Consider the following 26,175-nt stretch of genomic DNA (forward strand, 5'->3'; position numbering starts at 1 on the left):
AGAGATTACACCTTGGTAAACAGAATTCTTCTCCTAATAGTTGTATATGCCGAATCAAAACAAATGAGGTGCTTCAGAATGCCTTCTACAGAACTTTTCAAGGGTGTGGACGCGATACAAATATGCTCTAGTGGTTACAGCAAGGAACTTGCTGATGGAACTTCTGTTTTCTTCCCAGTTTTGCTATTGACTTGTGTGAATCAGGACATGTTAATTAACCTCTCTGTGTGTCAGGTTTCTCAGCTGTGAAATGGAGTTAATGATGTTCACCTATCTCATCAGGGTTGTTGTGTGAGTCAGTGAATATGTGTGTAAAACACTGAGATTCTTGGGTGAAAAGTTCTTTAAAGGTAAAGTATTATTTTACTAAATATCAGTCTGTCACTAACGCCAAGAAACAGTTCTTCCCAGACTGACACAATTCTAGTCAGATATTGCTTAGTATTTTATTGAATCTTGACTGACTATAAGTTTTTATTCTGCGTGATGTGTAGTTTTAATTCAGTCATTGATCTTTTTTCAGTGACCTGTATAACGCAATGCCTTCGACAAGCCAAGGGATGACTGAATATCTGCAAGCATGCAAAAAACCTGGCAAGCAAACATCAGTAATCATAGCAGTAATACAGGGTGTGCAAATGGCTTATCAAATGGGTAATGCTTTTAGACATAGTATCAGGGCTCTGATGGGATTTCCAATACGCCATGAATTTCAAATTCCAGTTCTGCAGTCTGTCTATACTGTGTTTTGGTTTTCAGACTACAAGTGTGTTTGTCATCTGCACACAGAATAACTCCCTTCGCTGCAAATTGCCATTAAACAAGATCATGGCGCTAAATTTTTTGGAATCTATTCTACCACTCTGTACTATTCCAAGTGTATCACAGAAATGGTTGCATATACGTGTTATATAACTTGGCATATGACCTAGTGGTCTAAGCATCAAGCTGTGTTTAAAAAAATAGATTGCTTGCTGATTTGAACCACAGACTGTCCTTCACTCTTCCATGGTAGATAGATTGTTATTGTGGCTGGGAGGGCTGTATTGGACAAGCCCTTAGAATTTATACAAAAACAACTGCTGTACGCCCAACTTACCAAAGGAGAAAGGAAACGGGGAGGCCAAAAGAAATGCTTTAAAGACAGCTTCAAGATAAACATCAAGAGATGTGGCATTGACACCACACACTGGGAGACTGCAGCCCAGGCTAGGGATAACTGGTGAAGACTTGTCAGAGAGGGAATGTCCAGGGCAAGGTGAGGAAAATCACCTTGCCCTGGTCACAGAAAAATGCCAGAAAAGAAAGGAAAGACAACTGTCACTCAGCAATCGCGGCCCAACCCTGTCTTCCAACACCATCTGCAATGTCCGCCAACGAGCCTGTGGCTTCAGGATCAGACTCCTCAGTCACCAAAGGACCCATGAAAAATAAAACCTGTGAAAAAGATCATCCCTGACCTCAAGAGATCGACAACGAGAATTTATACAAGGGTCTGTGCAGAGGTCAACTCCTTTCTTGAAGTGAGTTAAGGCAAAAGCTATCTGTACAAATGAAAAATATTTTTTACATGCACACAGTATTACCCTCTGTTATTACAGGTATGCTCCAACTTCAATATCTAAATGTCCTGTGCTCTGAAGTAGTTGAAGTCACATCTGGCAAGCCTTAGTTGGTAACATAATAGACACAAGGATTTAAGTTTGCATGGAAGGCTATGTAATGGAAGAATATCTGTCCCCTCATCAGAACTGTTCCAATTAATTCTACATGTCATTTAAACTCTCTGAAGGTCATTACAGGGAATTCTTATCCCACAGAGCCTGACAACTTTTTAAAATCCATTTATTCAGTTACCAATTGGATAAGAAGCTTAATGGTACATATGCTAGGCAATATGAACTGAACTTAGGCATGCTGGGATAACTTTGGGTGGGTGTCGCTGAATACATGTCTAAAATGATGAATACAGAGATACACGTGTAAGCCAATGTCCAGGCAGTTCAAATAAAGTCGACACATGTTGGTCAAGTTCCATGTCCCTTTCCTCAAGGTGGGTTTTATTAAACAAAAGATGCAAAAGGCTCAAAGTAATACAAAACACATAGACTTTCCTGCCTTTCTCAAGCTAGGAAGTGAGAGGATATAAATATCCTAGTGGCCTGTAGAAATACAGTGCATGCTACTAAAAGTCAGATACCATTGCTGGTGTCTATGGGATGTAACTTAAGGTCTTGCCTGGACTACACAGTTTTCATGTGGGAGGAAGCTTGTTACGTCTTCTCCATGATCGGTTCAGTGTTACTTCTATGCAGTAAGACATAAGATCAGTCTGTGAAGTAATCACTCCAGCTTTCCATGAATAATCGCAGGCTTTCTCCCCCATGAAAACAGCACAGTCAAGTGTGGCTGTCTGTGGCCATTTGATCACTGTTCTTTCGACTGTCCCTGTATAGATCAGGCTTTAACATGTCCAGGCAAGACTTTAAATTAAGTGACCAACATTGCTGATTTCCAGTAGCATGGGCTGCATTCAAAGAGGCCTTGGTATATGCTTAACTGTTCTTGTGGAGCAAAGAAAGCTGGAAACAGTTGATTATGTGCAAGATTTCATCCTCGCATCCTAATGTCAGAAACTTTAGCTAGCACTGGATCATCTTTAGCTTTGCCTTGTACCATGGGTATTTATCTCTGGCAAGGGTTCAGTGTGTGCCATATTGAACATATCAACTATCTCTGGTTCCACTTCAGTTGTCTACTTTTGGCTTCCAATTGGAGGTGTCAAACACAATCTGCAGTCCCATGTTGACTGGTATTTTTGAACTCAGTATCATAATAGTGAGTGCCCAAGAATATCACGCATCTCCCAGGACTCCTTTCTTTGAGTTAAAAGTGGAAACTATCAGTGGATGTTCTGTAACCAGAGTAAATCATTTCCCATGCAGATACTGGTGAAAGTTAACTCCCCACACTAAACTCTGTCAATGTGGGACTAGATACGTTCTGCCAAGGTAAGATCTAGAAGCAAAGGCATCAGGCCTTTCAGTCTGATCTTCCATCCCATGCAAAGTTACTATGCCTGTTCCATATGGGGAAGCGTCACAAGATAACTTGATAAGCAAGATGCATTTAGTGTATAAGGTGTATCTAGATGCTACACATTTCTTGGCCTCCTCAAAAACCTTGGTGCACTCTGAGGATCAACACCGTTTCTGTCCATTGTGTAACAGGTCATTCAAGAATGTAACTGCCTCATTCCGGGGTACAATCCAGACCATTGAGGGGTTGTATCACTGCCTGCCCTGCAACATTGGGTGCCTCACAGTGCTTTGTTGTGGTAGTTCCCAACCTGGGCCGCTCACAAACAGCCTAACAGCATGCCAGTCACCCCCTGAGTGTCTGTGTATAGCTGCAGCCCTCATCCAGGAACTCAGTATCCTGTCAGCAACAATCCAGCCACATTCTGGCTTCCACAAGCCTTGGTTACTACTTGTAGGGGGACCCCCCAACACACTCCCAGTCCCCAAAACATGTGTTCTGCACTGTCCAGCCCTCTCCTAGGTAGCTGAGGTATTAGAGGTCCATTGCGCCTACAAGGGGGTCAATAGTCAACAGTTTGCTACTTTAATTGGAGTTACTAAACAGTTCAGTTTAAACACAACATGGGATTATATCTGATTTAAAAATAGAACAGATTTATTTAACTACAAAGAAATTTTTAATGAGTAAAAGTATCAGGTATTAAAGTCCGAAATGGTTACAAGAGAAATAAAGATTAAACGCTTTCTAGTAGCTAAAACTTAATAAGCTAGACTTGGTTCAAGGTAAAATCCTCACCACAAGTTCCCAGCAACTGTGCTGACCAAATTATCAGATCAGGATCTCCCTCAAAGTCAAAGGGCTGGTTCCTTTGTCTTCTTAGGTGAAAGAGGGAGAGAGAGACAGAATAGCAAATATGGCAGGCAACCAGTTTGGCTTAACAGAGAAATCTTCAGTGAGCTTAAACATAAAAAGGAAGCTTACAAGAAGTGGAAACTTGCACAGATGACTAGGGAGGAGTATAAAAATATTGCTTGAGCATGCAGGGGTTTTAATCAGGAAGGCCAACGCACAATTGGAGTTGCAGCTAGTAAGGGATGTGAAGGATAACAAGAAGGGTTTCTACAGGTATGTTAGCAACAAGAAGGTGGTCAGGGAAAGTGTGGGACCCTTACTGAATGGGGGAGGCAACCGAGTGACATGATGTGGAAAAAGCTGAAGTACTCAATGTTTTTTTTTGCCTCGGTCTTCACAGACAAGGTCAGCTCCCAGACTGCTGCACTGGGCAACACAGTATGGGGAGGAGGTGAGCAGCCCTCAGTGGTGAAGGAACAGGTTAAGGACTATTTAGAAAAGCTGGACGTACATAAGTCCATGGGGCCGGATGCAATGCATCTGAAGGTGCTGAGGGAGTTGATTGATGTGATTGCAGAGCCATTGGCCATTATCTTTGAAAACTCGTGGCGATCGGGTGAGGTCCTGGACGATAGAAAAAAGGTAAATATAGTGCCCATCTTTAAAAAAGGGAAGAAGGAGAATCCTGAGACCTACAGACCAGTCAGCCTGACCTCAGTCCCTGAAAAAATCATGGATCAGGTCCTCAAGGAATCCATTTTGAAGCACTTGGAGGAGAGGAAGGTGATCAGGAACAGTCAACATGGATTCACCAAGGGCAAGTCATGCCTGACCAACCTGGTTGCCTTCTATGATGAGATAACTGGCTCCGTGGATATGGGGAAAGAGGTGGACATGATATACCTTGACTTTAGCAAAGCTTTTGATACGGTCTCCCACAGTATTCTTTTCAGCAAGTGAAAGAAGTACGGATTGGAATAATGGACTATAAGGTGGATAGAAATCTGGCTAGATTGTCAGACTCAATGGGTAGTGATCAATGGCTCACTGTCTAGTTGGCAGCCAGTATCAAGTGGAGTGCCCCAGGGGGCGGTCCTGGGGCCAGTTTTGTTCAACCTCTTCATTAATGATCTGGATGAGGGGATGGACTGGCTAAGCGGCAGTTCGGCAGAAAAGTGGACGAGAAGCTGGATAGGAGTCAGCAGTGTGCCCTTGTTGCCAAGAAGGCTAATGGCATATTGGGCTGCATTAGTAGGAGCATTGCCAACAGATCGAGGGAAGTGATTATTCACCTCTATTCAGCACTGGTGAGGCCACATCTGGAGTATTGCATCCAGTTTTGGGCCTCCCACTACAGAAAGAATGTGGACAAATTGGAGAGAGTCCAGCGGAGGGCAACAAAAATTATTAGGGGGCTGGGGCACATCACTTACGAGGAGAGGCTGAGGGAACTGGGGTTCCTTTAGTCTGCAGAAGAGAAGAGTGAGGGGGGATTTGATAGCAGCCTTCAACTGCCTGAAAGGGGGTTCCAAAGAGGATGGAGCTAGACTGTTCTCAGTGGTGGCAGATGACAAAACAAGGAGCAGTGGTCTCAAGTTGCAGTGGGGGATGTCTAGGTTGGATATCAGGAAAAACTACTTCAGTAGGAGAGTGGTAAAACACTGGAATGGGTTACCTCGGGAGGTTGTGGAATCTCCATCCTTACAGGTTTGTAAGGCCCAGCTTGACAAAGCCCTGGCTGGGATGATTTAGTTGGGGTTGGTCCTACTTTAAGCCAGGGGTTGGACTAGGTGACCTCCTGAGGTCTCTTCCAACCCTAATCTTCTATGATTCTTTGAGAGGTAGGGAGAGGTGTCTTGGAGTGATTTTGCCCCTCACTTTTATAGTCTGGACACCCTTTGAAGTAGATTCTTCTGAGGATTACCCCTGAAAGCAAAGTTTATTCAAACAGTAAAGAAGGCAACATGGAGTCTGGTGGTAAAGGTGGCTCCATGCTCTTTCTTCTTCCCAATGTATGCTGAAATGCTGATTTGTGTTGTCTCCTGCCATTTCCACCTCTTGCTGCCTCAGGGACCCTGTTTACTTCTTATACATAAATTGAGGTAAACATATATTCCTTTGTTTAGGATAGACCTGTTTAACAACTTTTGCCTAGTCAGGACTGTGTGGGTTTGAACATGTGCTAACAACATCCTAGAGGGGGACTTCATAACTTCACATATAATGTTGCTACATAGATTTCACCATGATATTATTGACCAGCAAGTTATTAGTTTTCAAATGATACCCCACAAGTCATAGTTTGTACAACGATTATTGCAGTAGTGTGGAGGGTGTGAATCCAGGGTGTTTACACCACAGTAATACTGGTGCTATATGTCAGGGCAAGGGTGTAGGCAGCCTGGCCTAGAGGATAGTGTCAGGCATGGGCTGAGGGGCCAGTTACCAGGAATCAGGCCGGGCGGAAAGCCCAGAGATCGGAATCAAGAGACAAAGCAAAGGGCAGGGATTGAGAGTTAGTCACCAAGACTCAGGTCAAGTCAGGATACAAGGAGGTTAGGATCTGGTGATAAAACCAGAGTGCAGCAACCAGGAGGCTTTTACCAAGAGTGAAGCCAAGTAAGGATACCAGGAAGTTAGGATCAGGTGACAAAACCAAAGAGCAGGAACTAGGGTCAGGCTGAGTCAGGATAGCAATAGGTCAGGGTCAGATGGCAGGAACAGGTAAGCATCAGACTAGAAGTCCATGGCAAGGTGAAGCCCAGTTGTACAGACAACTTCCTGTTTCCTCCTCTGGCTTAAATAGGATTGCAGCCCAATCAGGAGCCTTGGATCTCTACCAATCAAAGGGTAAGGACGGGGTTTAGGCCTCAGTTAGGCTTCCTGGACTTCGGTCCCAGCTGCTGTCTATGAACTGCTAGGTGGAGAATTGGAGCGTGAAGATTCCCAGGATTCCCTATGGCCCCAGGTTCGAGATCTGTGAGACCTGACATCAAGTTAGGTAGGAACCCATGGTAATAACTGACCATCCCAAGAAAGAAGCATAATTGTGACACATCTTGTGGTTGCAGTTCCTTAAGAATAACCTGAACTTTTTCTTGTGATTTATATCAGCCATCTTTGTGAGTATTATGGTATGGCCACAATATCCAACTGAATCTTTGAAAAGTTATATTTCTCCTTATTTGCTCCAAGCCCACACTTAGACAGCCTCAAGGAGTTTTTCATCACTAGCTCCCCAGACCAGTATGTCATCCAAGTAACACTGCATGCCAGGAGTGTCTTGTAATATCTTGTTCATGGCTCGCTTCCAAATAGTGGGTGCGGCTGCTGTTCCAAACACTAGCCTGTTATATTGAAATAATCCCTGTGTGTGTTACTTGTGAGGTTTGTCAGTGACTTAGATCTCCATTTGCAGATATGCTTGGGCTAAGTCGATCCTAGGGGAATGCTTCCCACCAGCTAATGAGGCAAAATATCCTCCATTTGAGGTAAAGAACACTGAGCTGCATACAATACTAGGTTAATTGTAACCTTGAAATCACCACAGATAAAGGAAATCCCATTCTTTTTCATCACTGGCTCTCAAGGGATGCTCCATTTGCTCCAATTAACCTTGGATGTACTTTTGACTGTATTGCATAAGGTACTGAATGAGCTTTTCAAAATTTAGGAATTGCTCCTTCTTCCAGAAACATATGAAAGCAAAATTTGTGCAAGGTTGAGTTCTGATACTACCCCAAAAGACATCAGTTCCCTGTCCAAAAGTTGGGGTCATTTTTATTTTGGCTTGGAGGTCATAATTTTTTTAAAGCTTGCAGACACTTTATGCTTTACCAAGCCAACTGAATCTCTCTCAGCCATTCTCTATCAAGTAATGCATGACTCTCTCACTTAACAACATAGAGTTTTTGTATAGTGTCATATGTCACCTTCCCGATAATAATGCTGGGGCAAGGATTTCCCCTGTTATGTTTTTAGAAGTATTGAGATTTTCTGCAACTTCACCTTTTTATGTAGTCTCTGATAAGTCTGCTCTGATATTACAGGAACAGCAGACCCTGTATTAAGCTCCATTTTAAGTCTTGTTTCTTCCACTAGTAGAGATGGCACAGCATTCTCCATGAACTCCATGTTGTCATCTGCACACTGATGAGTCTGAAATTCTTTGGTATTGTCCTTGGGAGGTGGTGATTGTGTGTTTTGCCCTGACCTGCACATCTTCTGTGTGTGTCCCAATTACTTACAGGTTTCTACAGGGTTTGTCCTTGAACTAACAACTATTTGCATTGTAAGTCTGTTTCCCACAATGAACGCACACAGCCTTGGAGTGTTATCCGGGATGTGCTTTCTGCTTGACCCCCCAGTTTATTTGATGCAGAGATGTAATGATGCTCTGGCAGCTCTCTGGCATCTTTAGTGTGGTCTACATTGAAACAACAAAGGGTCAAATCAGCATTAGTCAATAACCATTTTTGGATTGCTTCATTTTGCATATCAGTCGCTAACCTGTCCCTTCATGCATTATTTAAACTCTCCAAAATGGCCATGTTCTGTTATCTTCCTTAACCCAGGCATGTGGTTTCATTTTATTTTTGATTCAGTCGGTGAAAGTCGAGCTGTTCTGCAACCACCAGTGGCTACAGGGAGAGGTGGTTTTATAAAATGTCCTTAATCTTAGAGAATATTTTTTTGTCTGCTGATTTAACAGGAGTTGTTAGGCTGTGCAACAAGTTATAGGTTTTTACACTCAGTGAAACTGCCACCTTTTCCTCATCACTGATATCATTAGCTGTTTTATACTGTGCCAGTCTTTATACATGGCCCAGTCCTCAGCTGAGTTATCCAACAAGTCCATTTTCCCTAAGCAGCCAGGCATTTTAATCCCTCTTTCTTTCTATATGAGTGGGTTATTCACAGTCCCAATGTTGCAGTTTTAGGCTATGTCTGTACTGCCCCACAGTTCTGACTACAGGGGTGTGAATAGCCGTGCATGCCAAAGGGATGTGCAGTAATTCCCCCACGTGAACGCTGTGGATGTGACTAAAAGTTACCTAGGCGCATGAATGTAGGCTTGTATGAAGAGGATTACATTCATGTGAGCTAGGAACTTTTCCATGCATGGCCGCAGTATCCATGTGGGAGATTACAGCCAGCGATGTAGTCTGAAATCTGCAACGCCAGAGTTAGAATCATAGATTAGGGTTGGAAGAGACCTCAGGAGGTCATCTAGTCCAACCCCCTGCTCTAAGCAGGACCAACACCAACTAAATCATCCCAGCCAGGGCTTTGTCAAGCTGGGCCTGAAAAGCCTCTAAGGATGGAGATTCCACACCAGGTCCCTCTCTAACCTCACCCCCACACTGCTCTCTAATCCTGCTCCCGCATCCAGATGCGGCCCACACCAGGGGTTGTGGGGTGAGGAGGGTTCGGTCAGGGGGTGCACTGTGGAAGGTGGGATGGGGGTTGTGGGGTGGGGAGAGACACACAGTGGAGGGTGGGTATTATGGGCTCAGCTACAACTACACAATGGCATTCTGGCACATTCCAGCTTGACTACCCCGCTGGTGACAGTGCAGCACTTCAGTGCACACTGCTACCCACCCTCCCATAGTCCAAACCATGGGGCAGTGTAGACAAACCCTTAGTTTCACTTTCAGTAGGCCTCTTCAGTCACTATCTATATGATTGTTCCTGGATTAGGATCCCATCCTCCTACCAAATTGATGGGTCCTTGCTCTCTACACAATATAAAGACTTTGGGGAAACCACACGGGCACAGCTGGATTCCAGATAACCATCTTTATTAACTGTGTGCAAACATACAAGGCCTAGCTACCTATGTGCAACTACATTTTCTGCCAGGGTTGTGATGGCTTCTGCAACAGAAAATGCGTGGGGGGAGGGCACAAGATGATTCCCAAACTATTAAAGGGTTATTACCCAATGCCTATACTCTACACTGCCTCAGTTCCTCATGTGTGAAATGGGAATCCTAAATCGCTGGGCTGCTGGGAGGCTACATTTGTTAATGTTTGTGTGACGCTGTGTACGTCGGGGGAACACTCTACACCCCCATGTTCATCTTTATAAAATGATTGTGTGGTATCCAATGCAAAGTTTGTCATGTTGGGTGTCTTCAGACGGCTCATGATGCACTGAGCATGGTTGTGATAGTGATGTTATAGTAATTGTTACAGTAATGTTATAGATTATATTTTCATGTATATAGTTATGAAGCTGAAAATGTATCCTTATGGCTTAAAGCAAGCCCAGGCAAAAACTCCCCAAGAGCAGAGAGGCAGTTCACATCTCATCAGGGCATGTATGGGACAAACCCAGCCCAGCCTCACAGGGGAACAAAGGATGCTGGCCTAGGCAGCAACAAAAGGATCTGTTGGACTTTGAATGAGTCACCCCCCTTCCTTTGGTCAGTTTAGGACTGCATTGAGGTAATGCTCACCTGACTCTGAAGGGAGGGGCGCAAAGCTAAGAGGGAAGAAAGAACATGATAAAAGGGAGAGACGTTTGCCATGCTCTCTTTCTCTCTCTTCCACCTCCATCTACAGACATCACCACCAAGCGACGGAAGTGCTGATCAGAGGGGAGAGACTGGCTGAAGGGCAACCAGCCAGCCTGTGGTGAGAAGCATCTAAGTTTGTAAGGGCACTGAAAGTGTTAAGATCACTTTAGAAATCATTTTGCTTTTATTTCATTTGACCAAATCTGACTTGTTATGTTTTGATTTATAATCTCTTAAAATCTATCTTTGTAGTTAATAAATCTGTTAGTTTATTCTACCTGAAGCAGTGCGTTTGGTTTAAAGCCTGTCAGAGACTCCCCTTGGGGTAACAAGCCTGGTGCATATCAATTTCTTTGTTAAATTGACGAGCTCATATAAGCTTGCAGCGTCCAGCGGGTATAACTGGACACTGCAAGACGGAGGTTCCTAGGGTTGTGTCTGGGACCGGAGATATTGGCTAGTGTCATTCTGTTGCACAATCCAAGGAGCAGCTTACATGTCAGAGGCTGTGCATGAACAGCCCAGGAGTGGGGGTTCTAACAGCAGAGCAGGGTAAGGCTGGTTCCCGAGTCAAGGATTGGAGTGACCTAGCAGATCACCAGTCCAGATAACACCAGAGGGGAACGTCACAGTTTGTGACCTGTTTAGATGCTACACCAACAGCAATAGGGAGAAAGAGCTCATATTTCCCCCTGAAGAGGACACATGCACTGAGACTTTCAGGAGCATTTATTTCTAGAAATAGGGCAAAGCCAACAGCTTCGTGTTTGTTTGTTTTTAATTGAGATAGCCAGGTCAGGCCAATTCAGATACCCCTTTGAGTCCAAAGATGCCCTACCAGTCCTGGTCCAATTCTGAAGTAAATAATCTGCCTCCTCTCTTCTTTCTCTAAACGTGTCAGCATAAAGTACATTTATTCCTTTTAGAGCACATATTCCCGATCTGTTCTCTAATGTGTCCTTGTCTTCTGGTTGAAATATTACAGCTTTCTTTTTTTTTAAAGAAAATCAACTTCCATTACATCTTTTTCCTGGAATCATCTGTCTTAATCTGTTCACATCCATTAATTTAATTTATCCTATTTGCGTTACGCCTCTGGATCTTTTACATTGATCATAGAATCATAGAATCATAGAATCATAGAATATCAGGGTTGGAAGGGACCCCAGAAGGTCATCTAGTCCAACCCCCTGCTCAAAGCAGGACCAATTCCCAGTTAAATCATCCCAGCCAGGGCTTTGTCAAGCCTGACCTTAAAAACCTCTAAGGAAGGAGATTCTACCACCTCCCTAGGTAATGCATTCCAGTGTTTCACCACCCTCTTAGTGAAAAAGTTTTTCCTAATATCCAATCTAAACCTCCCCCACTGCAACTTGAGACCATTACTCCTCGTTCTGTCATCTGCTACCATTGAGAACAGTCTAGAGCCATCCTCTTTGGAACCCCCTTTCAGGTAGTTGAAAGCAGCTATCAAATCCCCCCTCATTCTTCTCTTCTGCAGGCTAAACAATCCCAGCTCCCTCAGCCTCTCCTCATAACTCATGTGTTCCAGTCCCCTAATCATTTTTGTTGCCCTTCGCTGGACTCTCTCCAATTTATCCACATCCTTCTTGAAGTGTGGGGCCCAAAACTGGACACAGTACTCCAGATGAGGCCTCACCAATGTCAAATAGAGGGGAACGATCACGTCCCTCGATCTGCTCGCTATGCCCCTACTTATACATCCCAAAATGCCATTGGCCTTCTTGGCAACAAGGGCACACTGCTGACTCATATCCAGCTTCTCGTCCACTGTCACCCCTAGGTCCTTTTCTGCAGAACTGCTGCCTAGCCATTCGGTCCCTAGTCTGTAGCTGTGCATTGGGTTCTTCCGTCCTAAGTGCAGGACCCTGCACTTATCCTTATTGAACCTCATCAGATTCCTTTTGGCCCAATCTTCCAATTGGTCTAGGTCCTTCTGTATCCTATCCCTCCCCTCCAGCGTATCTACCACTCCTCCCAGTTTAGTATCATCCGCAAATTTGCTGAGAGTGCAATCCACACCATCCTCCAGATCATTTATGAAGATATTGAATAAAACCGGCCCCAGGACCGACCCCTGGGGCACTCCACTTGATACCGGCTGCCAACTAGACATGGAGCCATTGATCACTACCCGTTGAGCCCGACAATTTAGCCAGCTTTCTACCCACCTTATGGTGCATTCATCCAGCCCATACTTCCTTAACTTGCTGACAAGAATACTATGGGAGACCGTGTCAAAAGCTTTGCTAAAGTCAAGAAACAATACATCCACTGCTTTCCCTTCATCCACAGAACCAGTAATCTCATCATAAAAGGCGATTAGATTAGTCAGGCATGACCTTCCCTTGGTGAATCCATGCTGGCTGTTCCTGATCACTTTCCTCTCATGCAAGTGCTTCAGGATTGATTCTTTGAGGACCTGCTCCATGATTTTTCCAGGGACTGAGGTGAGGCTGACTGGCCTGTAGTTCCCAGGATCTTCCTTCTTCCCTTTTTTAAAGATTGGCACTACATTAGCCTTTTTCCAGTCATCCGGGACTTCCCCGGTTCGCCACGAGTTTTCAAAGATAATGGCCAGTGGCTCTGCAATCACAGCCGCCAATTCCTTCAGCACTCTCGGATGCAACTCGTCCGGCCCCATGGACTTGTGCACGTCCAGCTTTTCTAAATAGTCCCTAACCGCCTCTATCTCCACAGAGGGCTGGCCATCTCTTCCGCATTTTGTGATGCCCAGCGCAGCAGTCTGGGAGCTGACCTTGTTAGTGAAAACAGAGGCAAAAAAAGCATTGAGTACATTAGCTTTTTCCACATCCTCTGTCACTAGGTTGCCTCCCTCATTCAGTAAGGGGCCCACACATTCCTTGGCTTTCTTCTTGTTGCCAACATACCTGAAGAAACCCTTCTTGTTACTCTTGACATCTCTGGCTAGCTGCAGCTCCAGGTGCGATTTGGCCCTCCTGATAACATTCCTACATGCCCGAGCAATATTTTTATACTCTTCCCTGGTCATATGTCCAACCTTCCACTTCTTGTAAGCTTCTTTTTTATGTTTAAGATCCGCTAGGATTTCACCATTAAGCCAAGTTGGTCGCCTGCCATATTTACTATTCTTTCGACTCATCGGGATGGTTTGTCCCTGTAACCTCAACAGGGATTCCTTGAAATACAGCCAGCTCTCCTGGACTCCTTTCCCCTTCAAGTTAGTCCCCCAGGGGATCCTGGCCATCCGTTCCCTGAGGGAGTCGAAGTCTGCTTTCCTGAAGTCCAGGGTCCGTATCCTGCTGCTTACCTTGTTCCCTGCGTCAGGATCCTGAACTCAACCAACTCATGGTCACTGCCTCCCAGATTCCCATCCACTTTTGCTTCCCCCACTAATTCTACCCGGTTTGTGAGCAGCAGGTCAAGAAAAGCACCCCCCCTAGTTGGCTCCTCTAGCACTTGCGCCAGGAAATTGTCCCCTACGCTTTCCAAAAACTTCCTGGATTGTCTATGCACCGCTGTATTGCTCTCCCAGCAGATATCAGGAAAATTAAAGTCACCCATGAGAATCAGGGCATGCGATCTAGTAGCTTCCGTGAGCTGCCGGAAGAAAGCCTCATCCACCTCATCCCCCTGGTCCGGTGGTCTATAGCAGACTCCCACCACTACATCACTCTTGTTGCACACACTTCTAAACTTAATCCAGAGACACTCAGGTTTTTCTGCAGTTTCATACCGGAGCTCTGAGCAGTCATACTGCTCCCTTACATACAGTGCTACTCCCACACCTTTTCTGCCCTGCCTGTCCTTCCTGAACAGTTTATAACCATCCATGACAGTACTCCAGTCATATGAGTTATCCCACCAAGTCTCTGTTATTCCGATCACGTCATAGTTCCTTGACATCACCAGGACCTCCAGTTCTCCCTGCTTGTTTCCAAGGCTTTGTGCATTTGTATATAAGCACTTGAGATAACCTGTTGATCGCCCCTCATTGCCAGTATGAGGCAGAAGCCCTCCCCTCACAGACATTCCTGCCTGTGCTTCCTCCCGGTATCCCGCTTTCCCACTTACCTCAGGGCTTTGGTCTCCTTCCCCCGGTGAACCTAGTTTAAAGCCCTCCTCACTAGGTTAGCCAGCCTGCTGGCAAAGATGCTCTTCCCTCTCTTCGTAAGATGGAGCCCGTCTCTACCCAGCACTCCTCCTTCATGGAACACCATCCCATGGTCAAAGAAACCAAAGCCTTCTCTCCGACACCATCTGCGTAGCCATTCGTTGACTTCCACGATTCGACGCTCCCTACCTAGGCCTTTTCCTTCCACGGGGAGGATGGACGAGAACACCACTTGCGCCTCCAACTCCTTTATTCTTCTTCCTAGAGCCACATAGTCCGCAGTGATCCGCTCAAGGTCATTCTTGGCAGTATCATTGGTGCCCACGTGGAGAAGCAGGAAGGGGTAGCGATCCGAGGGCTTGATGAGTCTCGGCAGTCTCTCCGTCACATCACGAATCTTAGCCCCTGGCAAGCAGCAGACTTCTCGGTTTTCCCGGTCAGGGCGGCAGATAGATGACTCAGTCCCCCGGAGGAGAGAGTCCCCGACCACCACCACCCGCCTTCTCCTCTTGGGGGTGGTGGTCGTGGAACCCCCAACCTCAGGACAGCGCATCTCATGCTCATGATCATGGGATCACATGACTATCCCAATTTAGTACCTGTCATTTGTTCCAGATGTGTCTCTCTTGATCACTTTTGCACTGAGATAATAGACAGCAGTTTTCCTCATTTAACAATTGGGGGGCAAATGTTTTCTCTGCACCCATCCTTTCTTTTGTTCCCGCAAATTGAATAAGACTCTTCCTCTTCAGTACAGTATCTTTAGCTATGAAGCCTGGGATATCTGAATCACAGCCGTTCTATGACGTAATTTTCTCTACTGTTCTTCTTTGTGGTGTGTATATTATTGCTGCTGATAAACACACACTATATACTCTAGAGCAGTTGTTCCCAAACTTGTTCTGGCGCTTGTTCAGGGAAAGCCCCTGGCGGGCAGTTTGTTTACCTGCCGCATCCGCAAGGTTCGGCCGATCGCGGCTCCCACTGGCAGCAGTTTGCTGCTCCAGGCCAATGGGGGCTGCGGGAAGCGGCGCAGGCCAAAGGACGAACTGGCCGCCACTTCCAGCAGGTCCCATTGGCCTGGAGCAGCAAACTGCGGCCACTGGGAGCCGCGATCGGCCAAACCTGCAGACACGGCAGGTAAACAAACTGGCCCGGCCCGCCAGGGGCTTTCCCTGAACAAGCAGCGGAACGAGTTTGGGAACCACTGCTCTAGATATGAGCAGTCTGACACTGGAGCAATGAAATAGATATATCTCAGGTCAGTTTCTAAACAGTTTTTCTGATGAAACTGTCAGGTCTTGGCCTTTCATACTTCTAAGCAGACAGCAGTCTCAAGCAATTTCCACAAGGCATTTTTTTCTTACTTTGCCTTCCTTTACAAGCTGCATCACTTTTTACCCCTTTTCCCCATTAGAACAGACAGTTCCTGTTATAATTTTGCAGACAGTGCCCCTCCATTCATGATCACAGCTTTATTACAGGGGCCTGTTTTAATTCGGACCCTGCTCTAATGTCTCATTCCATAGCTCTGAGTTCATTGGAAACACTCACTTTTTCTAGAAAACCAGAAAAAAGACTACATTGGAGTATTCCTTTAAGCTCATTGTCCAGCCACCCCACATATTATGAAAATTACTTGTGTACCTAGCAGGAGCAATCTTTGTGGAGGTGGGCAATGTGTAAGGAGCTGCTAGGCAACAGGGGTTATTGCTACAATGTGCCTGAACCACCACAATAAATCCAAACAACTCTCGACTTTAGGGAAGTGCAGAGCTGTATCAAAATCCAGATGGAACTGTGCAGCTCGGTTAACGGAGTATCTATCTGCGTATGTATGGGGCTCCCATCAGCATTGTGTCTGGGTGCTTTGCAAACAATAATGGATTTTATTCTTGCACATCTCCCTTATGAACAAGGGAAGAACTACCCACGATGGAAAGGAGCACAGAAGTATTAAGTAGAGCTGGTCAAAAGTCGCAATTTCCCTTTCACAGGAAATTCTGGGGGAAAAAATCATTTTGAGCCCTACTTGACTGCTGTGGCAGTAATAATACCTCTTGTCAGCAAAAGTCTGAAACGGGTCTTTACACCCTGATCCCATCTGCCCCCCACATTTTACTCCGCCTTTTTACACTGTACAATTTCATAACCTTTAGGGCATTATGTTTAACTAACGCTTTTACTGCTCTAACTTCTTGGGTTCCTGGTGTATAATTAGAATTTCTGACAGCCTTGTCTTTGTGTTCCTTCATCTCAAAGGCCTACAGAGAGAGAGAAGGGCATTACTCTCCTTGTAGAAACACTGGCAAGCTATTTGTTAGAACAACAGATCTGTCAAGCTCTGTCAACTTCACTGTAATTAGTTCCAAAGTTAAATACCTTCTGTCTCCTGAAGAGGCCAACACCTTTGTGTTTACTTTTTTACTTCAAAATTTCCACACCATAGCAATTTCCGTGTCTTCTTTAAGCTGTCGATGAGTTTAGAGGAGAAGCATGCAAAATATTTACGACACAATGCAAATCTACCCCAAATTATTGTCTGATTTCATTAAGATTTTGAAAAAGGAGTCCATCTTTGCAGGAAAAGCCACTCAGTTATGCACAATTTTCAAGGAAAAAATTTATCGTTTGTGGGGATATTTGGATCAGCTTTTAAATTAATATTGGCAAGCCAGTCAAATGACTGGTCAAATAATTGTGTGCAGCATAACTGTAATCGTGTCGGACCCAAGATATTAGAGAGACAAGGTGGGTGAGGTAATATATTTTATTGGACCAACATGTGTTGATGAGAGTGATAAGCTTTGTCTCTCTCACCCACAGAAGTAGATCCAATAAAATATATTACCTCACCCACTTTGACTCTCTGGTCAAATAACATCAAATGATGACAATATTTGACCCTGGTCAAATAGGCAAATATTCCAGCAATGCCACCTTATGGGGGGAAAGGTGAGCTAACAAAGTAGAACATCTTGATTGGCTGGAATCTGCATTGTATACATACATGCAGTGTACATATATCTTTATTTGTATACCCGGCCATCAATGTGAGTTTACAAAGCACATTAAACAAGTTAAAAGATACAATCCTGCCCCAAAGAGCTTACAAGCTAAACGGAGTAAACAAATAGAAATTAATTCAGAAGCAGGAGTGGATTTACCTTGAAACATCCTGTGCCATGGCACGGGGCCCCCAAACGACAGGGGCCCCCAAAACGTAGGCGTGGGAACTAGGGTGTGGGGAGTGCTGTAGCAGCACCCCCACGTTTTATGCAGGTCTCCGCTGCCGCCCCACACCCAGAGTCCCAGCTGCCGCCCCACACCACTTATGTTAAAACATATTGTTAGGAGCACAGAACTGCCCGGGCTCCTGGGGAGACCAGGAGGTGCCCAAGCCTGGCCGCGGGGGCTGCAGCGCGGCCGCGGAAGCTAAGGGGGGATCGCAGCCACCTGCTTTGCAAGGACCCAGCGGCCGGGAAGGTGAGCAGAGATCAGCAGGGAGGCAGTGGGGTGCTCAGGTGGCTACCGATGGAGCGGTGCCCCCCCCCCCCAGCTTCAGGTGGGTGTTGAGCCCACACGGGTCTCTGCCGGCTTCTCCAGGCCGGCTAGCAGGGCGGCAGGGAAGCCTGCAGAGCCCTGAGCGCGGGGTGGTAGCCGGGACCCCAGGCGCCCTGGAAGCAGCGCACGAGCGGAGAAGGGGCTGGAGAAGGAGACAGGAGACACCAAGATCTCCATGGCTGAGGACAGCTTTGGGCGCCAGCCCGGAGAAGCAGGCAGAGACCCCTGTGGGACTTTGCCAGGGGCCTGGCGATTCTGTCGGCAGCCCTGCCTGCACTCCTATTTCCCACACCTATGGTCCTGGCTGCCACCCCGCGGCCCACGCCCAGGTGTGGACCCACGCCTGGGGTGGACAGGGGTCTGGCTTTCTTTTTCTTGGCTGGGTCCTGGGGGGAGAAGGGGGTGGCAAAATGAAGCTGCGCACAGGGCCCCAGTAACTCTAAATCTGCCACTGTTCAGAAGGGAGTGGGGGAGGGGGAGGAGGGTTCACACCCATTAAACTTCAGCCCCCAACACAAAGAGAATAAATGCAAAGCCTTTAACCTTCCTGAAGTGTTGGCCCACTGCCCACCTAGCAAAAGCATTTAAACAAGACTTTTCTTTTATAGTTGCAATATGTTTGTTTTATTTCTGTTTCATTTTATTTTTCTTTTCTTTTATAACTGCACAGTCTTGAATAACATTCACATTTATTGCTAACATAACCTTGCTGAAAGGCAATAATAATTATTCTTTCATTGTTTGACATTTCATTTCATTGTTTCGCATTTTTCTGGGTTAAAATAACTCAGTTAAGTAACTTAGGTTTTTTGTAATTAGGCATCTGTATCTATCCAAGGCTAAGCCTCCTAGAGACCATAATGTCTTCCTTGTTTTTGTTACTGTTCTCATAAATTGGTGCTTTAAAATAGTTGACCATTTTTTACATTATTTGACAATGTATGACCAATATTTGGCCCTCAGTTGAGCAATTATTTTGGGACTGGTGAAATGCCCAACCCTATTTTAAATAAAATCAGGGCTGTTTCTGGGATGAAAAAGGACCAACTTTTCATGCAATAATGGCTTCATGTTTAAATTCATGTTTTTCCCATTTTCTCAATGCCAAAATTGTTGACATATTGTGAATAAAATAAAAAATAAAATAATTTTGGGGGTGGGATCATAAGAATTTCATCTGATAAAATATTATTGGTATGTATTAAAATAGCACCTTGGAGCTCTAGTTATGGACCAGGCATTGTCCAAATGAGGAAGACGTTCCTGCCGAACTAGAACTCTCAGGTTTGCAGTTTTAGTCTGGAGTCATATTTTTCTCTTTCATTTTCTAGACTACTTTTTGGACACGGAATGAGTCTGAGTGGCAGAGTTCCAAGCTAGGGTGTTGTTCTAATTCATACTTAAGTCTATTTTCACTACTGCTATCACTTACAAGGAACTGAAAGCAATGATTGTATCTTCCAGACACCCACAAGAAATAAATGACTAGGATCTATCTCGATCTTGTTCTCTAGGCATGGGATTTTCTAAAGCGCTCATTGGCCTAACTCAGATCCCATTGAGTTTTACCATTTACTTCCATAGGAGCAGAGAGAGGCCCATGCTCAGCACTTTTCAGACCCCACTTCAGGGGCCCAATCCAAGTTAATGGAAAAACTCCCATTGAGTTCAATGGTTTTGAATCAAGCTGTAGGCTCTTATACCACTCGCATCACTGTAATAGCCAACCACACTGAAAATGTCTGGAACTCCAAATAAGTCTGTCCCCTTTCCCCAGTAAGTATGAGTAACTGCTTGATCTCATCATAGGTGGAGGTGCTTGTTAGAGGAGCTGTGTTAATTGTGAAAAAAACATACTGTAAGAAAGGGAAGTCAAAGACGTGACCATTGCCTTTCATTCCAAAAGGAGTGAGGCCCATGGTCATTCTTACGCCTGGTGGTGGTGAGACCTGCAGACGTGGTCCAGCTCCGGAGAATGTTTTGTCTGTGCTGCTCAAGTCTTCCCCTGTTGGGAGATAGTTTCATTCATCCAGTGGAACATAGTTGTCGTGGAGAGGTCATGTCTGCACTCTTTGGGTACACAGCAAAAAAAAAAAAACCCAATAAAACCCCATAGCAGTGAGTCTCAGAGCCCCAGTCAACTGGTTCGTGCTTGTGGGGCTCATACTGCAGGGCTAAAAACAGCAGTGTAGATGTTTGATTTGAGCTATAGCCGGGGCTCTGAAGCCCGGTGAGGAGGGAGGGTCTTGGAGCCCATGCTTCAGCCAGAGACCCAAGGCCTGCACTGCTTTTTTTAGCCCCACAGCACAAGCCCAGGTCAGTTGACCCAACCCTGCGTTGTTTTTTTTGGGTATGTAGATGTATCCTTTGTGTGTCTGAGTCATATGTGCTGCTTCTACTGAAACAGGTTTTTACTATTGTTAGCTCTGCTGGCACTGCCCTGCTATGGAACTGTGAGCTTTATGCTAGTCTGCCACCAAGAAAATTCTGATGGCAGAGTCTGGTTTCCTGGTGGGGATGGGAAAAGGCAGAAAAAACACAGGTTGACTTCCCCCTGCCCCACGCACACTCTGATGCACACACACACTAAATTGAGTTGAGAATATTAGAAGCTAGAATAATAATCCTTTGGCTGTAAACTCTGAGCTAATTTGATATGGCAGAAGTTCAGAGAATCAATATGAAACCCCCTGGCATCCTTTTTAGAGTCTCCTTAGATTCCCTTACTTTAAAGGGTATTTTATTTATCTTGAATTTATGTAAGTGTCCAATCTATTTCTTATGACTATTTGTTTCTGGGTTGATTGTACACCACATTTTAGGGCCCATCTTTTTGTTTGTCTGAAGGGAGGATGGGTAGTGAAGGTGTGGGATTCTGGTGCTGGCGGTGACACTCCATCAGATTGTTACCTATATTGTTGCTGAGTTATTTGATCTTAATGTAATTGATGGGTCTGTTTAGTGTATCTTTCAAGATTGTCAGGGATGTCCAAAGCTTTGCGTGGTCATTGGTCACTCTTCTATTAGAGTGATAAAAATCTAAATAGCAGTGAATCACCAATTGCCCCATTTCTCCAAGGCTAATTTATGCTTCCATAGGAGCTGTCCTGTTTCCGCCTTTCTTTTGTTGTCTTGCAGAAATCTCTTTGCCGACATGAATAAAAGAGCTTTGCTGAGGAAAGGTCCGAGCTCTGCTAAATGTTGACCATAATAGCAACAGTCTTTCTAGTGCTCTCCCTTCATTAACTTGAAATTGCCTCTACTCTTCTGTTATTTCTTTTAATTGTTAACATAACTTCTGAGGGCTTCTAGGATCAGCTACAATTGTTTCTAGAACACATAGTTATCTCAGTGGAGGCTTTGTTAATGTTAAGACTGTTTCCTGAGAACTCTGAATTCAAAGTTCATTTGATTTTTACACTGACCATCAACATCATTTCTCTATGTATTGACTGTATATGAAGAGTGGAGTTTGTCACTTTTCTTGCTTTTTTTCAGTTGGTCCTTTGAGATCTTTAGCATATAAACTTCCCTCTGCTAGCTGTGATTTTGCTTTGTTCCTTTTGGAGTTTTGTACCATATCATTATTTTAAGTGGTGTTTTTTTGTTTTGTTTAGTTCTGTGTTACTGTTGCCAGCTCATAGCATAAAGGGGGAGCCCAGTCTAACGTCTGAGTAATTCAAGACGTGTTCAGTTGTTCTGAAAGTCAAAAGCAGTCAGGATAAAATGAGTCGTGTTGTGCCAATGCAATTTTTAAACATTTGTAGCTGGGAAAAGATCCCCTGCAAATTTCATTTCAGATCTCTCCCTGTTGTTTGAATACAGCTCTTTTTTTTTTAAAAAAAGAACAGGAGTACTTGTGGCACCTTAGAGACTAACCTATTTATTTATTTATTTATTCTCTACGCTGGCACAAGTACTTCTGTTCTTTTTGTGGATACAGACTAATACGGCTGCTACTCTGAAACCTGTATTTTTAAGACATTCAGTCTGCGCTGAAGCCACGACTCATGGATTTCTGATCTGTTCCCCCCGTCAAGACAACTAGCCTAAACTTACACCTGCCTTTCTCTTGTCTTCTCCAAAATGTGCAATTCCTACAACCCCATCTCCTTTTTTCAGTCAAAGTTCAGTTCCAATCTGAGAAATGACACGAATGGCATTGTGAAGTTCAGGAAGGAGTTCCAAAAATGCCTAAGTGATTTAGAAGCTCATATGCCATCCCAGCGTCCATGTTTATCTCTCCAGAGCTTCAGTTCAAATGTGTTCTTTTTAGAAATAAAAGGATTAGGAAAAAAAATCCAACTTCCAGGCAGCAAACCCAACCTGATCTGAAATTCAAAATGGCTTCTTTTTGGCTCATATATCTTCACCCATATTAAAAGTTCTGTTTTAAGGGTGAAAGGCAGGTCTTCCTTCATCTATCCCAATACAACTGCATTATCCTGAAATTCTGCCTTCTGACACGTTATGCTGCTCCATTGTCTTCCAAGGACCTCCCAGCTGGATGGGGGGAAATCTGGCTATGTAACTGGAACTCTTAACGATTCTACTGGCTGTACGTAAGCCCAGCTACAATCCAGCTCAGCTGAGTTGGTCCTGCAGTGCTACTTTTGATAGCATTTCAGGACCAATTTAGCTGAGTTAGATGGTAGCTGGTGTGTGTGCATAATAAAACTGGGTGGGTTGGGGGAGGGTTATTAAGGAAGCAAGATATATATAGCTTTCAATACACAGAGGGAGCAGCAAGGTACTATTTTGGTACAGTCACATTTCAGAGAGGAACCACAGTTTGAAGGTGTTTGTTTTACCGACAGCTACAGTATAGGTGTGAAGTCAAACAGATGTAGGATGTAGCTTTCATCATATTATTCTTACCTGAATAAAAAGTAATTATGCGACCTTCCTAGTATAATTTGAGGATTCAGGATGTCAGATGCAAACTCCCCCCACCTCCGGCTTGTAGGTGTTGATGATTTTGCTATATGGCATGGAAGGGATTTTCGTTAGCTTTGGCAATGCAATGTCAGATTTGACCCCGACACGCTCCCCCAACCCTCTCTTTGTGTGTGTGTGTGTGTATAATTTATTTTTCCATTAAGAGGCAGCACCACTAAGGTTGGTACATCTATTCTGTATTTAAACAATTTTAAAATCATGGTCCTATTTGGATGGAAAGACAAACGTAACACTTAAAATGTGCATATTTATTTTGCTGTTTATTCTTTTCACAAGGGACAAGCAAGAGCTATCTTTTCTAAGAAACCAGAGATCAGGAAAAAATTCTGAATGTGGATGTGTTTTCTTTTTCATTCTGCATCTGGCCAGCCCTTTTTCACTCTGTCAATTCTAGAGCTGGAAAAATACTGCAAAACAAATTCACGCTCATTTTGTTTGCAACCCTTTGGTCTTCTTCGCTGTATGGGTGATGTAGATGTAGAGCAACAACGATAATTTTACCTTCTGATGTGCTTGCTCGGCACTGAAGCAGTTTACTGACGGGAAAGTTCGTGGGAACAGGGAGCTTTAGACTGATTGGAAGATACTTGGAGAAAGTGAGTTTTCAATTTGTAAAAGTAAATATTCACACCAGAACCCAATTCTAAGAGCTAATCAGATTGTAGCTTGGCTTGTGCAGCAACACAAGGAATAGGGGTTCCAAGACACTCCTTTAAGTCACTGCATTGGATTGCAGACAGCAGCCTTCAAAGGTCTGCTTCATCCAGCCCCTGCAGGAGTGGATGTGAAGGGGTGGGCAGTGGCTGGAATGCTGACTGCCCTCCTTGCAGTGCTGGCTAACACAGTGATGCTAAAATGCTGGGTCCAAGCATCTTGTGTAGCAACCTGCATGGAACTTGGAGAGAGGAGCACAGGTTAAGGACAGAAAGAGTTTGGAGAAAGCACCAGGAGTGTACAAGCTGACATTCCATTTCCCCCGGGGGTTGCTCAAACCCTGCTCTGCCCCAGCCCCCGCCCCGACCCCACCTCTTCATGCCCTGTTCCACCCCCTCCCAAGAGCATGCCCTGCCCTCGCTCCTCCCTCTCCCCCCCAGCACCTCCTGCATGCCGCTAAACACTGATCCATGGCAGGCGGGAGGCACTGCGAGGGAGGGGGAGGCATTGATCAGGGGTAGGGTTGCCAGGCATCCGGTTTTCGACTGGAATGCCCAGTCAAAAAGGGACCCTGGCGGCTCTGGTCGGCACTGCTGACTGGGCTGTTAAAAGTCCTGTCAGCAGTGCAGTGGGGGGCCTGAGGCTAAGGCAGGCTCCCTACCCACCCTACCTCCACGTGGCTCCTGGAAGTGGCTGCCAGGTTCCTGCAGCCCCTAAAAGTATGGGCAGCCAGGGAGGCTCTGCATACTGCCCCCACTCCTAGTGCCGGCTCCCCAGCTCCCATTGGCCGGGAACCGTGATGGATGGGAGCTGTGGGGCAGCACCTGTAGGTGCAAGGGCAGTGTGCTGAGCCTCCCTGGATGCTCATGCGCCTAGGGGCCACAGGGACCTGGTGCCTGCTTCCTGGGAGCCATGGTAAGCGCCACCGGGACCCAGCATCCTGAACCCCCTCTCACACCTCAACCCATTGTCCCAGCCCAGAGTCCCCTCCTGCACCCAAACTCCCTCCCAAAGCCTGCACCCCGTATCCACCCCAACACCCTGCCTCAGCCCTGAGCCCCCTCCTGCAGCCCAAACCTCTCATCCCCGGCCCCAGCCCAGAGCCCTCAGCCCCCTACACCCCACCCCCCTGCCCCAGCCCAGAGCCCCGTCCTGCACCCCAAACCCCTCATCCCCAGCCCCATTCCAGAGCCCTCACGCCCCCCCCACACACATACCAAACCCCTGCTCGAGCCCAGAGACCTCTCTTACACCCTGAACCCTCATCCCCAGCCCCATTCCAGAGTCTGCACCCCCAGCCCCTGACGGCTCCATGCTGCCACATGTTATCTTGTTCTTTGGTTCTCCCATCCTTGAGGCTGTTGGGTGGATTCCAGTTTGCCCTCCGGTTGTCCTCTGGTTGTTTCCACTTGACGCCTTCTTCAGCCAATGGACACTGGATTCTTAGGCTGGCACCTCCCTGATCATTCAGTTATTATCCACACCAAGCATCCATCCACATGTATCCTCTATCTCTATTTTAATCACAATTGTTAACCAAGCGAGATGAATACAACAAAAAGGTGGGGAGTCTCTGGGTGAATCTCCTCCGCACTCCTACTTAATACTCCCGTGTTTTATACATCCAAGGATCTCGTTAGCCCTTTTTGCCACAGCATCACACTGGGAGCTCATGTTCAGTTGCTTGTCCTCTCTGCCCCCTAAATCATTTTCAGTCACTGCTTTCCAGGATATTTTGTTTTCTTCAGGCTCGGTCTCCATGATGGACATTGGAACCTGGCTCACAATCCATAACAAGCCTACCATTTACCCAAATGAGACCTCTGGAGAGCAGAACGGTTCACTGCTGCTGCATTTAAAAGTTATTTCTCTTTCTCATTAAACAGAATAATCCATGTAATTTGCCCCAACTCCTATGGCACATGAACTGCTATGCTCATACATGAATTGATAAGGTTTCCATTCTGCTGTTTGAAGTCAAACACTTATTCTAGGAAGGTGCAGGAGAAAATGCAATACTGCAGTATTACATGGGATATTAACTCTGTACTAGGTTCATTCCAGAAATAGACACTTATCCTATCACTAAGCCAAATTCATTTCTGGTCTAACTTGTAACGATTTCAGTGGAGTTCCCCCAACGATGAATCTGGCTCAGGCACTCTGTTTTGGTGTATCGCAGCGTGACCTCTGTTTACTTCTCCCAGAGATGCCGGAAAGAGAGCGGGTCTAGCAGGCTACTCCCCTCAGGGCACCCATCACCACAAGGTCAACAGTGTCATTGTGGGTTCCCTCCCCAGTCCCTTCTTACTTCAGGATTCTTTTTAGGCAACAGGTTAATATTCAAATTAAGCAGTGTTCTTGTCTGAGATTCCCAGAAATCCAGAAATTTGGTTCTGCAAGCCACTCTTTAGTGAACCTGGGATAAGTAATGATTTGCGATGGAAACCAGAATAAAACCTGA

The sequence above is a fragment of the Lepidochelys kempii genome, chromosome 2 (assembly GCF_965140285.1).
Source record: "Lepidochelys kempii isolate rLepKem1 chromosome 2, rLepKem1.hap1, whole genome shotgun sequence".
Classification (NCBI taxonomy): Eukaryota; Metazoa; Chordata; order Testudines; family Cheloniidae; genus Lepidochelys; species Lepidochelys kempii.